Source organism: Silene latifolia, chromosome 3, assembly GCF_048544455.1.
Source record: "Silene latifolia isolate original U9 population chromosome 3, ASM4854445v1, whole genome shotgun sequence".
Lineage (NCBI taxonomy): Eukaryota > Viridiplantae > Streptophyta > Magnoliopsida > Caryophyllales > Caryophyllaceae > Silene > Silene latifolia.
This window is the reverse complement of record NC_133528.1, coordinates 2,643,871-2,660,340: the sequence shown is the minus strand read 5'-3', so window position 1 is coordinate 2,660,340 and position 16,470 is coordinate 2,643,871.

Sequence of the window (16,470 nt, the reverse complement as noted above, 5' to 3'; positions counted from 1 at the left end):
GCTGCTGCCTCAGAGTCTGTTTTCTCTTTGACACCGCGCCAGCTTGCTTTATGGCAGTCTCAGCAGGGTTCTCACTCCTCCGATTGGTTACGTGCGGTTTCTATCTCAGGGTTGGGGAAGACTATGAACGGGAGGGCTTACCGTAGTGTGCTGGGGTATCGTCTAGGTGTTCCGTTATTCACGGTATCTAGGCCGTGTCCTGCTTGCTCTCGGGTTTTTGCTGGGGATGTTTTTGGGGACCACGCTGTTTCTTGTACTGGTACTGTGGGCGTTAAACATCGGCATAACCTTGTCCGGGACACTCTTTTCGACATCTGCTATAGATCTGGTATTTTTGCGGGGAAAGAGGTTGATATCGGTTTGGTTGATGGGCATGGTGGCTCTCTTCGTCCTGCGGATTTATTGCTTTATTCTTGGGACAGGGGGCGTGATGTGTGTGTCGACTTGACAGGTCTTCACCTTTGACTCAGACTGGATTGGCAGATTTTGTGCCGGGCCGGGTTGTCGCTGATGCTGCTCAGCGAAAGTGTGCTAAGTATGGGGATTTGTGCGCGGTAGCGGGTTATGGTTTCCTACCTTTCTCTTTCTCTTCACTGGGGGAGCTGAGTTCGGATGCTGTTGCCTTGCTCAAGCGGATCCAGAAATTCTCGGTATCTCAGGATGTTGGGGCTCGGGTAGCCGCTTACATTTTTACTCGTCTTAGCTTTACTATTGCTAAGGGTGTGGGAGCCCAGATTGTCTCTCGGCTCCCCACCAATTTCATGTAAACCTTTTATTTTTATTTTAATGAAAGTTGCGCGCATCTTCTATAAAAAAAAAAAAAAAATAACAAGGCAAATGATAACGATAGCCCCAGGGCGCTTGTTAAGATGAGGAAATTGGGGGAAATTAATGATGAAAATATTAGATTAAAAAAGTAATAACAAAAATATTGTTATTATTTGCCCTAAACATGTGGGAAACTAAATATTCATCCACCAACAACTTCAAAGTCATTAAACTGACTACATGACCCAAACTCGTATTCCGTTCGTCGGCTATTATCTACCCAAAACCATTCCCTCTAATGACTCGTTGACCTTTTTCCCTAACAACCGCGACGAGTCGACAACCCTTTTTAAAACCCATTCTCTAAAAGGGTTCACCATTTCCCTCCTAGGGTGTCTATTGGTTTGGGATCCGGCGGTTTCGTCGCCGGGGTCATCGGAAAATTTTTGGGAAAATTTTCAGGTACGGAATTGAAGAAAGACATATGATTGAACCGGTGGTTCATGTGGCGGTTGTGATAGTTATGGACCGGTGGTTTGCGGTGCAGTGCTCGAGCTTTGCAAGGAGCTTTTGGTGGTCGGGGGATAAGCTTGGTAGAGAAGGGGAGATGGGTGGTCGCCGGAATGCAGCGATCATGGTGGTTAGACTTGGTTGGTTATATATGATGGTTGGGAAAAAAGGTTGTGTTGTATATGATGGTTGGAACTAGGCAGTAAATAAAATAATTAAGTCTGATGATTTGAATTCATTACAATCTTGAGCTTGCATTACTACAGATACAGGCTATAACAACGGGTAAAAACCGTTGTAAAAACAAAAAGCGGACGTTGTTAAAGCGGCCGTTGTAGAAGGTATTTACAACGGTTTGGTTATTTAATGAAACCGTTGTCGAAAGTATTCACCACGGTTAAAAGCCGTTGTTGTTGGGTGTACGCCGTTGTGGAAAGTGTTTCAAAAATTTGGAGGGAATAATATAACAACGGTTGTCATATGTATAACCGTTGTTGTAACTTTCCCTCCAAAATTGTGAAGTCTTTTAACAACGGGTTTATGCTACATACCCGTTGTTGAAATTGTTAGTAACAACGGTTCTTAGTTTAAAACCCGTTGTTGTAACTTTTCCTCCAAAATTGTGAAAACTTTTAACAACGGTTATTCGTTTAAAACCTGTTGTTGAATATTATGCGTGGTATTTGTGAAAGGTATTCACAACGGTGTTTTTTTTATTATTAACCGTTGTGAAAGGTCTTCACAACGGTTTTTTTAGTAACCGTTTTTATTACGAACTCCTAATGTTTTGAAAAATTAAATTTGTTTCATGCCATTCAAAAACCTGCATATATCAGCAGCATCATATACCAGCACCAGCATAAATCACATCTGGGTTCATCAGAACTCAATAGATTCAATTCAACCACAACAGCATATATATACTTACAAGGAGTTGAATTTACATAACTAATCATTCCCTTTCAACAAAAAATTTACTAATAAGCTGATCTAAACTCTGAGTATCATGCATTTCTATTTTCTAAGACATATTTGCCCAACATGTCCCTTACCTCGTCTATATCTACACTTGAGTACTGCTGAATCTCTGGTGACGGGTTGATTACATACTGCGGAAAAAACAAAGACAAGACATTATTGTAACAACATCAATTACTGCATAGCAATATCATGGTATATATAGCAGCAAGCAAGACAACATTAGCTCTAATTTAAAAAAAGTAATAAACACATTATTAAACTACTAACCTTTTCTGGAATAAGGATATATCTTCGCCTAATAATTTCCAACATGAACCGACAAACGTAGTATCCACATTGTATGCTATCCGGTGTCGGCGAGGGCCTATTATTACATAAAAACAAACAGATGAGAGAAGGCTCACATCAGAATCTTGAACTTTAGGTATTGTATTAGTATTAAACACAGATTTTTGCACTTAATGTATTGTATTTGAGCACGTACCCCTGTTATCGTAATAAAATTAGGGCCATCATCAGAATCTTTCGTGGGTTGATCCTGCTCGTTAGCTCTTCTTTTCTCAAAGGCCCTTATTTAAAAAAAAAAAAAAAAAATGGAGGCAGACACTCATTTTTTTAGGGGCAAAAATGAGTTTTTTGCTATAAATAAAAATTGAACTTAATGTTATTATAAATAAATCAGTATTATAAACTTACTTATTAATCAAGCGCTTAAAAGTCTCGCTTGGTTGATTATGTAAAGAGTCCAACCAGAAAACTTTCTTCTTTGTCGGCATGATGGCTGCTAGCACCCAATGAGTCCTACATCAAGAGACATCATCATTATTAACAAGTACATATATTAGTTGTGAAAATGCAATTGTAGGGGGAAACGTAATATTAATTTGTTTATTACCCTTTTTCATTATAAGCGGCAAAAACCAGCTTCTTGGTTGTCGCCAATTGCTGAGCAATATAATCTACCCGATCTTCGAACGAGAATTCCGTAATAAATAAAGATAAAACATAGGGGCACAAGAATCCGTATTGATCAACTGGAATCTTCTTCTCGGGGATCACTCTCAATTTCAATATCCTACATTATTACGGTATTAATTCCGGTATTTAAAATACTATCTAGTAGTCAGAATATTAGAATATGAAATTATTTATTAAGAAACTTACTTCATCCAAACAAATAGGTGTTGGACATCAATCTGGTCTAGGCCAGCCCAAACGGCTAGCATATCCCATGACATAAGTGCTTCGCGCTCAACCCCTAGAATATCCTCCTCGAGCGGAATAATTATCAATTGCTCGGTTGCTATGCGACGGCAAGCCTCCTCATGCAGTTTCCTCATCGTCGCCGTTCTTACTTTTTGCATGTAATCCTTCCCAGTATATTGTGTGGAGTTTAAACTCCTAACTTCTTTGAGGTCGGGAAAATAATGATTCTTTGATTTTGTGCTACTACCACCAGCCTACACATGTAGATAATTAAAATAATAAAAAATCCAAAGGTAACATATCCTAGTTGGAGTAATAAAAATAAAAGCGTACTTAATTAAATACCTCGTCAACCTGCTATTTCAATGATAAGGTAGTAGTAGCAGGTATGACTGGGGACTTAGGCTTATCAGTCTTTTTTGTCCCCTACACAAAATTACCATGCTTTTTATAAATACAGACAAAATATAAATAAAGGGAGCGAGGTTTTTAAAAAAATGGAGAAGTTAATTAAATACCTCATCAGATTGTTGTCTGGACGAGGTAGTTGGCATGTCCGGGGACTTAGGCTTATCCGCCTTAGCCGGCTTTTCTGTTCCCTACATACAAAAAATTTCCATGCTTTTTAGAAATACAGAAAAAAAAAAAAAATTAAAGGGAGGTTTTCATAAAAATGGAGAAGTTAATTAAATACCTCATCAAGTTGTTGTCTCGACGAGGTAGTTGGCATGTCCGGGGACTTAGGCTTATCCGCCAAAGCCGGCTTTTTTGTTCCCTACAAAAAAAAATAACATATAAATTTAACATATAAAAACATTCAACAATTAAAAATGTAACATATATATAAAGGTATTTCTTCTAACCCCAACTGCTTTCGGGAATTTCTTTGAGGCGAGGCGGAGACGGCCGAGCCAAGTAGATGTGAGTTTCAGGCCATTGGATGAAACTTCCAACCGCATCTCCCGGAATGGTAATGTCGTCACGAATCGGGACAGCGGTTGAAAGTTTTCATGGCCTGGAAAGACGTAGTTATCTCTACTTTTCTATGATTCGGCAAAAGTTTTTCGCCATGAACTACGATTTCACGCTGCAGATTTGGTGTGCATTTCTACGAGACCCGCCAACACGCACATGTGGCTTTTCGGTTTTAGGGTCGAGTAAGAATAATCGGCCTCTTGTTTACGGCCTGAAGAATATACACATACATTATTATATCCCAAAATTTAATAGAATTCATATAAATTTAACTAATTAAACACTTCATGCATACCTTATCGAAAACAGGAACCGACTTGAAGGGGATGTATCTTTGTTTTCCATCACCGTCTTCTCAAGTTGCATCTCCTTTTCGGACCCATTATTTACCTAATAAAATTAACCAATGGCACCATGTCAGAAATTATAGCATTAAAGTGGCGGGGAACACACCCCCGATCTTACCCAAAAAAAGAAAAGAAAAATAAGGAAGTATTAGGTACTGATCGGCTTTAGTTGTTACAACTTCAGAAGCATTAGGTACCGATCTTTCGAATCTCGTTGACCGATACTTCCTTCTCATGTATTGCCAAGGTAGTAGCGGCCTCTTGACCAATCTGTTGTACCTTATTATTACCCCCTTTAGAAATGACATCCTCCATCATCTTCACTTCTTCGGAAAGCTTGCCTACAAAGATTCACTTTAGTAGTACGGATGCCATTAATCAAGTGCGTGCTAAGAATGTAATGTGTCGCAATTTTTATCCCAACAATAACATGTGAATTGAACTTAAATGAAAATAATAGAATAAATGGTACCATGTCACCTTATCGGACTTAGTCTTCCTTTTCTTATTTATCGGGGCGGTTGTCCCATAATATTTCGTTACTCCAACCTGTAACGGACGCCCCTCAAACGACCTGGATGTTCGGGTCGGCCGATCGCTCTAGCAAGAACGTCATTACGACCACTGGAAGTGAATTTCCCTTCTTCTACCTCTTTCAATACGTTGTCCTATAATATATTAAATAAACTTCAAAATATATTTGTGACTAAAATAGTAAAGTTAGTAATGAACTCGTCTTAATAAAATAATGCTTACTATGTTGGCCAACACTTCCTCATCATATTTGTCACGCGACCGGGATCCTTTAGGCGTGTGCCCTTCTTTATAAGTTACATGCCGATCCAAGTTGGTCACTCCCTTTGCCACCTACACATTAACATGGTAACATTTATACATGTAAATGTGTATCAATGCAAGTCCAAGTGTGATTAAAAAAATAAAGTCTCACAGGGGAATAATGCATGCTACTTACGAGGTTCTCTTCTATCTTTCTGTAACCGCCTCGAGAACCATACCATTTCCCCTTCTTGCATGAAATGTTAGCACGATTTCTTCTGCTAATGGCCTTCAAATAATTATATAAAAGCGCAAGTAGATGAGATAATAAAAAGATTATATAAAGGACTCATTAATTAAAAAAATGATAGGTAAATCGTTAAAAGGCGAGGATATTTAACCTGAAACTTCTCAGTAGCTAGTTCTCATCTCTTTGAAAAGATCCCATTGTTTCTGACTGATGGTGGGACATTTATTGTCTCCTGGTGGGCTCTTACGCATCTCCCCCGTTGCCTTGTCCACATACAACCAATCCCTAGCAACGTCACACCTCCACTGCCTGTGGACATCCGCTGCCTTATGCATAAAATACTTATCATGGCTTTCATCGGGTATAATAAAGGCTTCCTTTACACGAGCCAAGTATAACTCCGCCAATTTCGGATTCAAATTTCTAAAATCATCTAAATGGATAGGCACAAACTGTCTTGTGCAACATCCAATCCAACTGGATAAAAAACCCGCATTTGGACCAGTAGGGAAACCCTTCTCACTCCATGTTATTTCCATCGGTTCTTTAGCGGCTATAGCTGCAAGGCATCTCTGGCACTTCGTAGCACCCCTCTCACCAGGCTTATTATCCCCAGGCTTATTGTTCTTTTGACTTCTTTTCCGTTTTTCACCCATGATAATCCTAAAACCCAAATATGAATGATATAGGAAATGAACAACTTAACAACGTACGTACATGCAGAGTATTATCTAAAACCCTAAACCCTAATAGGAATGAAAATTTAAAACAACAGATTGAGCTTCTAAAATCCTAAACCCTAATAAGAGGAGTGAAGTAGATGATGCGGGATGATAAAGATAACAAAGAAGACGAAAAACAAACAGATGCATGAAAAAGAAAAAAGATGATCGTCTTAAAACCCTAATGACGAAACACAAAATTAAAGTGAACATACCTGATGATGATGATGATGATGATAAAGAGAACGAGCAGGATGATAAGGGAAGGCAACGGAATCTGGGCGTCGGAAACTGGGCGACGGCCGGCGAAGAGAATGTAAAAAGCGAGGAAGAGAGAAGAATAAACTCAGGATACCAACGGTTGAACTGGTGTTGTGTGTGTTTGTGTATGGTATGCTGTATGTGTTTGTAAATTAGTTTTTTATTAAGACAAACTATTGACAACGGATTCTCAAAGCAAAACCGTTGTTATATGTTAATAACAACGGGTCAATATAAGTCAACCGTTGTAAAAAATTTATTACAACGGTTAAAATATACTCGTTGTAATATATTTTCACCAAATTTGCGCCAAAATGAAATATGTCAAAAAAATCATTGACAACGGGTAGAGGTACTACACCCGTTGTTGAAAATAATAACAACGGGTAGTGTCACTATAACCGTTGTTGATAGTAATAGCAACGAGTAATTTCAATATAACCGTTGTTGAAAGTATTAACAACGGGTAATTTAAATATAACCGTTGTTATTGTTGAACCTTTTGTTTTTTTTAAAATTACTGTAATTCCATTACAGTCCAAACTTGTAACAATACATACTGTAACAGCAGAAGCACCATATACGGCAACATTATTCAGCAATTTCAACACCAGCATCCACATCTAATAATAAGATCAAGAAAATAAGACAACACCAAAGATGCATGCATCTTTTGCATATCTAAGCTACAGGATTTACCATGCCATGCAAATTTGGGAATTTTTATTTAACAATGACCATTATTGATTTACCAATAAATTAAACCATCAAATTATTGGTCCGAAAATGACTCAAAATGTTGGTCGTCCATATCATCGTGTCTCGATGAACTATCTCGGGATCGGGGACGTTTCTTGGATGTCATAGTTTCTTCGTTAACCCAAATACCTTCACCATGGTCATCACGCATATAGATGCTTTCAGTGTCCTCATGATCAGTGTCAACATCGTCGAAATAAGATACAGTGGTAGAGTGATCCATTCCCTCAAAAACGACATCCTGATCATCATCACCATTATCGGATGAACTACTCCTTCTACTCCTTATAGACAGTACAACAGACCACTTCTTATCCATAGGATCGGTGACATAGAACACTTGTTTAGCTTGGGATGCCATTATGAAAGAATCATCCTTATTATTGTCAACCTTACCCAGATTGACCAACGTAAATCCCATCTTATCCTTTCGGACACAATGGATGTTGTTATCAACCCAGTTACATCGAAACAAAGGCATTGTGAAATCAATGTAATCTAGTACCAATATTTCTTGAATAACACCATAATAAAGGCATTTTTCCCAAATAGGCTTTTTATCTTTTGAAGTAGCAAAGTGCATTATCTTAAATTCAGAACTCACACCACTATTTTGCATTGTGCTCAACTCATCTTGCTCGCGGGTGTAAAAAGTATATCCATTAATGGCAAAACTGTTGTAAAAGGTGACCCTGGCATTTGGACCTAAACCAAGACGTAGTAACCTAGGAGAGATGTCATCACGAGTTTGACCGTACACTCTAAGACAATATTCCTAAACCACTCTGCAAACGTCTTCGTATGCTCGTTCGCAATCCACTTCTCGGTCTTGTTTGGGTGATCGTATTTGAGCTCATCTTTGTGTTGTTGAATATAAGGTTGCACCTCATCTTCGTTGTTTAGCACATACGTGTGTGCTAAATGCAACATTTCACGTGTCACAATTTTTTCAACCCGGCCCCTAATACCTTTTCCGGTCATCCAGTCACTATGACGATTCTTAGGAACGCCAATCAACTCCTCAGGGGAGAGATGAGCGTAACAATATGAAAGAGCTTCGTTTAAAATAGCGCGTTCAGCAATACAACATTCCAGATGATACCGATTAGATGTATAGTCCTTGTAGACTTTCATCAATCTTTCGAAAGGATACTGGTATCTCAAGTACACGGGCCCAAGGTACAAAATCTCCCTAACCAAGTGAATGGTCAGATGAATCATGATAGTGAAGAAAGAGGGTGGAAAATACATTTCCAACTGACAAAGAGAGGTTACAACGAGGTCCTGCAATGAATCTGCGTCATCGGGATCGATGACTTTCTCGCATATGGACTGGAAGAAGAGACGGAATCTAGTTATAGCATATCTTACCTTTTCAGGTAAAATGGAACGAATAGCCACATGTAGTAATTGTTCCATCAAAGTGTCACAATCATGTGACTTTAACCCGGTGAGTTTTAGGTCTTGCATCGACACTAGGCTTTTGATGTTCGACGAATAACCATGTGGCACTTTAATTCCATTCAAGTATGCACAAAACTCTTTTTTCTCATTCCGTGAAAGGGTATAAGCTGCTGGCGGTAAAAATGTACGATTACCTCTCTTCTGTGGTACCAACTCTAGCCTAATACCCATCATTTTCATATCTTCCGTAGCTGCGGCGTTATCCTTTGTTTTACCAGGAACATTCAGAAGGGTATTGATAATATTATCACAGATATTTTTCTCAATGTGCATGAAATCGAGGCAATGCCTGACCTCCAGGTCAGGCCAATATGAAAGTTTATCAAAAAATATGGATCTTTTCTTATACCCACGAGTAGACAATTTAGAGCCGCTCTTCTTCCCATAATCTATCTCAATATGCTTTACTTTCTGATAAACTTCATGCCCACTCAAAATTCTAGGAGGTTGACGAAGTTCTTGTCTTCCATTGAATGCTTTATGCATCTTGCGATAACAATGGTCATGATACAAGAACCTCCTATTTCCCATATACACATACTTAAGAGAAGACTTCAAGTATTCAGACTCGATATCCTCCCCACACAATAGACAAGCCTCTTTCCCATGAACTGTGTGCCCAGAAAGGTCGCCATAAGCCGGATAGTCAGATATTGTACACAATAACATCGCTCTCAAATTGAAAGTTTCGTTCTTATATGCATCAAATACTTCTATCCAACTATCCCACAACAATCGCAAATCATCTAGAAGAGGTTCAAAATATACATCTATATCATTTCCAGGTTGTTTAGGGCCGGAAATTAACAACGACAACATCAAATACTTTCTTTTCATGCACACATATGGAGGTAAGTTATAAATAGCCAACACTACTGGCCAAGTACTATGTTGGCTACTCATGTTTCCGTGTGGGTTCATTCCATCAGTGGACAGCGCTAGACGTAAGTTTCTAGGTTCATTGCCGAACTCGGGATACTTAGCGTCGAACGATTTCCATTGCATACCATCTGCCGGGTGTCTTAGCTTTCCATCATTTATTCTTCCTGTTTCATGCCAAGTTAACATTTTTGCATCATCGGGATTCGCATAAATCCTTATGACTCTTGGTATCAATGGAAAATACCACAACACCTTAGCCGGGATCCCTTCCTTATCCTTATAACGCCACTCCAAACATTTAGGGCAATTGGTTAAGTTTTGATATAATTTCCGATACAATATGAAATCATTTGGACATGCATGTATTTTCTCATATTTCATACCCACTCCTCTTATTAGTTTTTTCGCCTCATATGTCTTAACAGGTAGAACATTACCATCAGGAAGCAACTCCTTTATCAAGACTAAAAAACTAGTGAAACACGTGTCACTCACCCCATTTGCCCCCTTGATATTATACAACTTCACCACAGCCGACATTTTTGTGAACTTACAACCAGGATACAGAGGTGCTTCAGACTCACACAACTTCTCATACATGTTGTTAAGGTCATCCCAATTACTAGTGTCATCACCTACATCTTCAAAAGCAATCGACTCATCATCATTCTCTTCATTATCTATAGACCCAACATTCAACTTCTCTACTTCCAACTCTTCCAACTCAAAAAACTCGGCAAACTCAGGATCATCAGTTAGCCTTTCGTGTACCTCTACATCATCTTCTTCAGAGTTATTCTCTTCCTCTAATGATTTCCCATGAAAAATACAACGTGTATAGGATCGACTAAATCTCCACTTTTCTAGGTGTATTTTAACGTCCGGAAAAGCCATATAGCTAATATTACCACATCTTTCACAAGGACATGCAATACTAGAAGAACCTTTCAAATTGTTCGAAACGAATTCATAAAATTCAGCTAAACCATCCTTGTAGGTGCGGTCACTCATATTTGCATCAATAATCCAAGTTCGAGTCATTATTCTACATTCGTAATAATAGGCAACTAATTCAGAAAATACAATAATAGGCAAACAAATAAACGAAATTCAGGAAAGCAATTAAGCTAAATTATCAACAAATTAGATAATAAGCCAAAAAATCCTATATCTATAAGCGTTGATAAGAAACATATATATACCTGATTGATAAACACGATGAGGGAGAGAAGACGGTAGGGTGACAACAGTGACGGAGATGAAGACAGAGAGACGATCAGGGAGGAATGGAGGATGATATAGTAGCAGTACGTATTAGCTTGTGTTTGTATTTTGTAGCGTATAGCAGAATAAAGCAATCTGTTGTTCATTCTTAAGATTTTCATAACATTAATAACAACGGTTATTCAGTCTGAAACCGTTGTTAAAAAGTATTAAAAACGGGTTCTAATATAACCGTTGTGATTACTTTTCATAATTTTGCGCCAAATTATTAACAACGGTTAAAATTTATTACAGATTCAACCGTTGTTATTAATTTTTATATTAACAACGGTTTTTCAAGTATAACCCGTTGTTAAAACCAATAACAACGGTTAACAACACAGAACCGTTGTAATTAATTTTGGTAAAGTTCGCGGCATAAATTCTACGTGTTTTGATGATTTTCGTGAATAAGCGTTGTTAAAGGGCCGTTGTAGTTGCCTGTATTTGTAGTAGTGTTGGGATGTGTAATATGCTGACATGAGCATTATCCACCGCCCCGGTGGCGTTTAATATCAAGATCCTAATAACAATAATCGTGGCAAAATATTAATAAACATAACAATATTCATGGCAAAATACAAATATACGTATTGACTAATAGAAATTTAATTCTAACGATACCCTTTTGTCCCCAGGGACCACTGCGATCGCAAATCCGGACTTTCATAATACTACCAATGTCACAACATAACTAGCCCATGAATTTCACGGATAATAAAACTAGTGCATTCATAAAACATCCATCTTCATTGGAATACCATGGAGTTGGTCAACTCTAGTTTCGCACACTTAGAACACGAAATCATGGTTTAGATTGGGAACAACAATCTTGCTCTTCTTAGACTTTACAATCCCCACTATAACAATTAAGATGGAAAATTATCCCTAAAGCTTAAATAAAGCAACACATTCTAACATTATCACAAGGTAAATCAATTACAACATTATAAAACAATAACACGAAAGAAAATCTAGCAAACTTAAGAAAATGAAAAATTATGATGCAATTTACTTTAATAATATCTTCACGAACTTCTTTTCTGGATTTATTTCTCAAGTTCTGTTTCTTGTTTCACTTTAAACCTTGTGGGGTTGTGAAATGAGAAATGAATGACACCTCTATTTATAGCATAGGACTTGGTGCGTTGTAGTAATCCTCAAATATTATCAGTGTAATAATGTCTTAACCTTATGACGTCACACCCATATACAGTTGTCATATTTTTTTACTCGATAATTTCAGTGTGTGCGGGTAATTTAAGTGTAATTACGGTTTTATTGTAGCCAGTGCAAATTTGGGTATATAGTTCTATAAGTATTTGCGAATTTACGATATAGTCTTTTGTTCGAATGACTATAATAAGGTCGAATTACGAAGTGTAGTCCTTCCTTTCACTTCTATATATAATTTACATTTTTCTTTCTATGTTTTAACCTTTATCTGCTTTATCTTTTAATAATATTAAAAGTAATTTACCCTCTCTCTATACCTTGGCCGGTCTTTATGTATAAAGCATATGCGAGTGTTTTTAAGACAAAATAAATAACTATTTTTAATATTTGTCAATCAGTTAATTACTATCGGTTAATATGTATTCGGATTGGATTATATTGACTTCGGCTACGTTTCAATTCGATTCGGATTGAATCGGATATCAGGTACTACATACTACTCATATCATTTGTTTGGTCGGCTATCAATTCAAATATCCTCGAACACCATTAAGTGATTTGATTTTATATTTCTATGAATAAACAAGTAAAAGTCCTAAGTAATAACATAACCAGTCGATCTCTCTTACTACGATTCACAAATTGTGACGGACAAAATATGACCCCATTTTTATGATATTCGTAAATTCTTACTAATTCGTTCCCATTTCCGGTAACAAGCTTGTAACAGCGACAAAAATAAGGATTTGCGCAACACGATTCCTGATAGAGTCAAACTTGTCGAGTCAATAAGGCATTCTTAGGCCTAATTTGATTTTACTTAAGGGTCTTTTGTCGGTATAATGAACAAGTCTTCTCTTCCATTGGTTGTTGTGTTTAACGTGTTTTAATACCTACATGGAGCATGATTTTGAGAAAGAGTTCGGAGTCCCGAACAAGTACCTCTAACCACACCCCGGAACAAGCAATCAATGAAGACAGACTCCGAACGAGCTAACATAGAAGTTATCACTCCTTCATGAACGAGTATGAAGGACAAGTGGTAATGGAAGCTGAATGAGAAGAAGAATTGAGAGCGGAGATCAGCCTAGGACGCAGCCTGCTCATTATGACGCAGCCTGCGTCCTCCTCAGCTTTCGAAGGTTAATTGTCACCCGTCTTAAGTCATCTCGTTGAAAGCCCAAATGAGGTTTAACCTAGAAGGGAGTGGAGCCATATAAATAGCTCATTGTTTAAAGACTTAGTTTATGACATTTTCATTGAATAATCACAAACTTATTGTATGTTGAGTAAGAACTTGGTATTAGGAAGGCAAAGTTGTAATCTTTGGCTTGGGTTTATGTCAATCTTTCCATCAATCTTAGATTCATCTATGGTTATGGAAGGTTATACCTTTTTCTTGGTGTAATTTGGTAGACACTATATTTTCCTTAAACTCAGTTGTTGTTAGTTTGTAGTAGTTCCTACTTTCTTTGTAGTAGTTGCTGTTAGTTTGTAGTAGTTCCTTAAATTCTTCTATGGTTAGGGAAGCTTTCTATATTTGTTTTGTTTGTTCTTTGGGTTAATCTCGCTTCTTTATACCAAAAAAAAAAAAAAAAGTATACAATGTAGTATACTTGCTTTTTTTTTTTATTTGAAAATAATAAAAGATATGATAAGATTTTGGTAAACATAATATTAATCTATTGTGAAAGAATCACATGTAAGTCTCCCATATCGGAGAAATAGAGAACAGTGATCTAGTTTATAATCCAAGGGGCTACTCCTCCCATCGCCAATTGGTTTTGGGATAGAACCTCCTTGGACTTATAAAGTGGACACTCTCTCCTCCTCGACGAGGGTGCGGCCCAGGCCCATGTGCGATCTAACATCTATAGTTTTAAAACTAATAAAATCTCTAATAATTTCTCTTCATATTGAAAATTATTTCTTTCATAATTAAAAAAAATAGATTCCTCCACATGTTTTAATTTTATTGGTGGTGTATAAAAGATACTATACAACAAGTGTAACCCGCAACATCTTCTTTATTATCCTCGGTAAACATGTAGATAAGACGAAAGCACATTTGAGTTTTTTGACTAATTGTATACTCGTGCAAAAAGCACGAGCTGTTTTAAATATTAAGGGGAAAGTCTGCATTTCAATTATTCTTTTAATATTCAAAATTAGTCTTTAAAGTTAGGAACAAATAAGTGATCATCAGTAATCTATACTATCTAGTTAAAAGAAACATTACATAATCGAGATATTATATAGAAAAACATATATTCACTCAAAAATTATATAGAAAAACTTCAAAGAGAAATGCTTAGCACCTCAAATATTATTGTAATTTCAATCATGTTGTAGACACCTCAAAGTTGTTTACTAGCCTTACGGGTACCCGATGATGAGGCTAAAATTAATTGACTAAATGAAAATTGACGATGTCATAATTAACGCCTCTTTACACTTATTTTCCACGAAATTACTCAAAGTGACACAAAGTCACTTTAAAGCGTCCCATTTACTTTCATTTCACCTTGACAATTATATTTTATAAGCTCGCCAATTGGTCTATCATCTGCCTAAAACGGATCGGATTTATATGATAGCAGCCTCAAGAATGCTCGTTATGTTGGATTTACATACTGAACCATTAGGGCCCTGTTCTTTTTGGATCAAAACAGATCTGAATCAATCGAATCGAATCGAACTTATAGGATCTCGAATCGAACTTATAGGATCGAACCGAACTTATAGGATCTCGAATCGAATCGAACTTATTGGATCTCGAATCGAACTTATAGGATCTCGAATCGAATCGAACTTATATGATCGAATCGAATCGAACTTATTGGATCTGAATTGAACTTATAGGACCTGAACTGAACTTATAGAATCTGAACTGAACTTACACGATCCGAACTTAAATTAATTTAACTTAAATATTATTATTATTAATTATTATTATTATTACTACTACTATATATTACTCCCTCCGTATCAGACCAATGGTAACACTTAAGTACTTAACTAATACGGTCGTACCACACCAATGGTAACATTCCTTATTTGGCCCACAACATTACCAAGTTATCCTTATACTCATTTGATATTTACACAAAATGTCATCTCATACCCCCACCTACCAACTCACAATTAAACCGAAAATTACATACCTACTTATTTTTTTCCCTCTTTACCCCTTCTTTTACCCTATTTTCTTAAAAAAAACCATTTTTTAACACGTTACCATTTGTATGGTACGGAGGGAGTGTTATTATTGTTATTGTTATTCTTGTTGTTATTTTTATTTTTATTATTTTTTATTTTATAAAACCACATCTTTTATTATTATTATTATTATTATTATTATTATTATTATTATTATTATTATTATTATTATTATTATTATTATTATTATTATTATTATTATTATTATTATTATTATTATTATTATTATTATTATTATTATTATTGTTATTATTATTATTATAAAACGCAAACTTTTTTTGAGATTAAACAAAAGTTTTACAAGAAATTATTAGGCAACCAAGAGAGAACACAGATAAGAAAATATAGTCTAAAACACGAGGTAAGATAATAACATTTTTCCGCTTTATATACATTGGTTTGTTCATAAATTATACTACGGTTACATTACGATAAAAATAATGAGAAAAGTGATAATTTTGTTTAAAAATAATTTTGTATATATGTATCGAATAATTAATAATGTCAAATATTTTTGTATCGGTTTTAAAAATAATACTCTGTATATAACTTTTCTAAACTGAATTTATAAGATCTGAACTTATAGGATCTGAACTGAACTTATAGGATCTGAACTGAAGTGAACTTATAGGATCTGAACTGAACTGAACTTATAAGATCTGAACTGAACTGAACTTATAGGATCTGAACTGAACTTATAGGATCTGATCTGAACTGAATTGAACTTATAGGATCTGAAGCGAACTTAAATTTAGTGACTTTAAGTCCAAAGGAACAAGGCCTAGGCCCTATAAGTTAAGGCAATCTACCTTAATATTAATACCAAAAAAACGTACTTAAGTTGTCCATGAAGGCCCAATTACCAAGAAAATGCCAAATGCGTAAGTAATTATTGGAAGAGATGACGAGG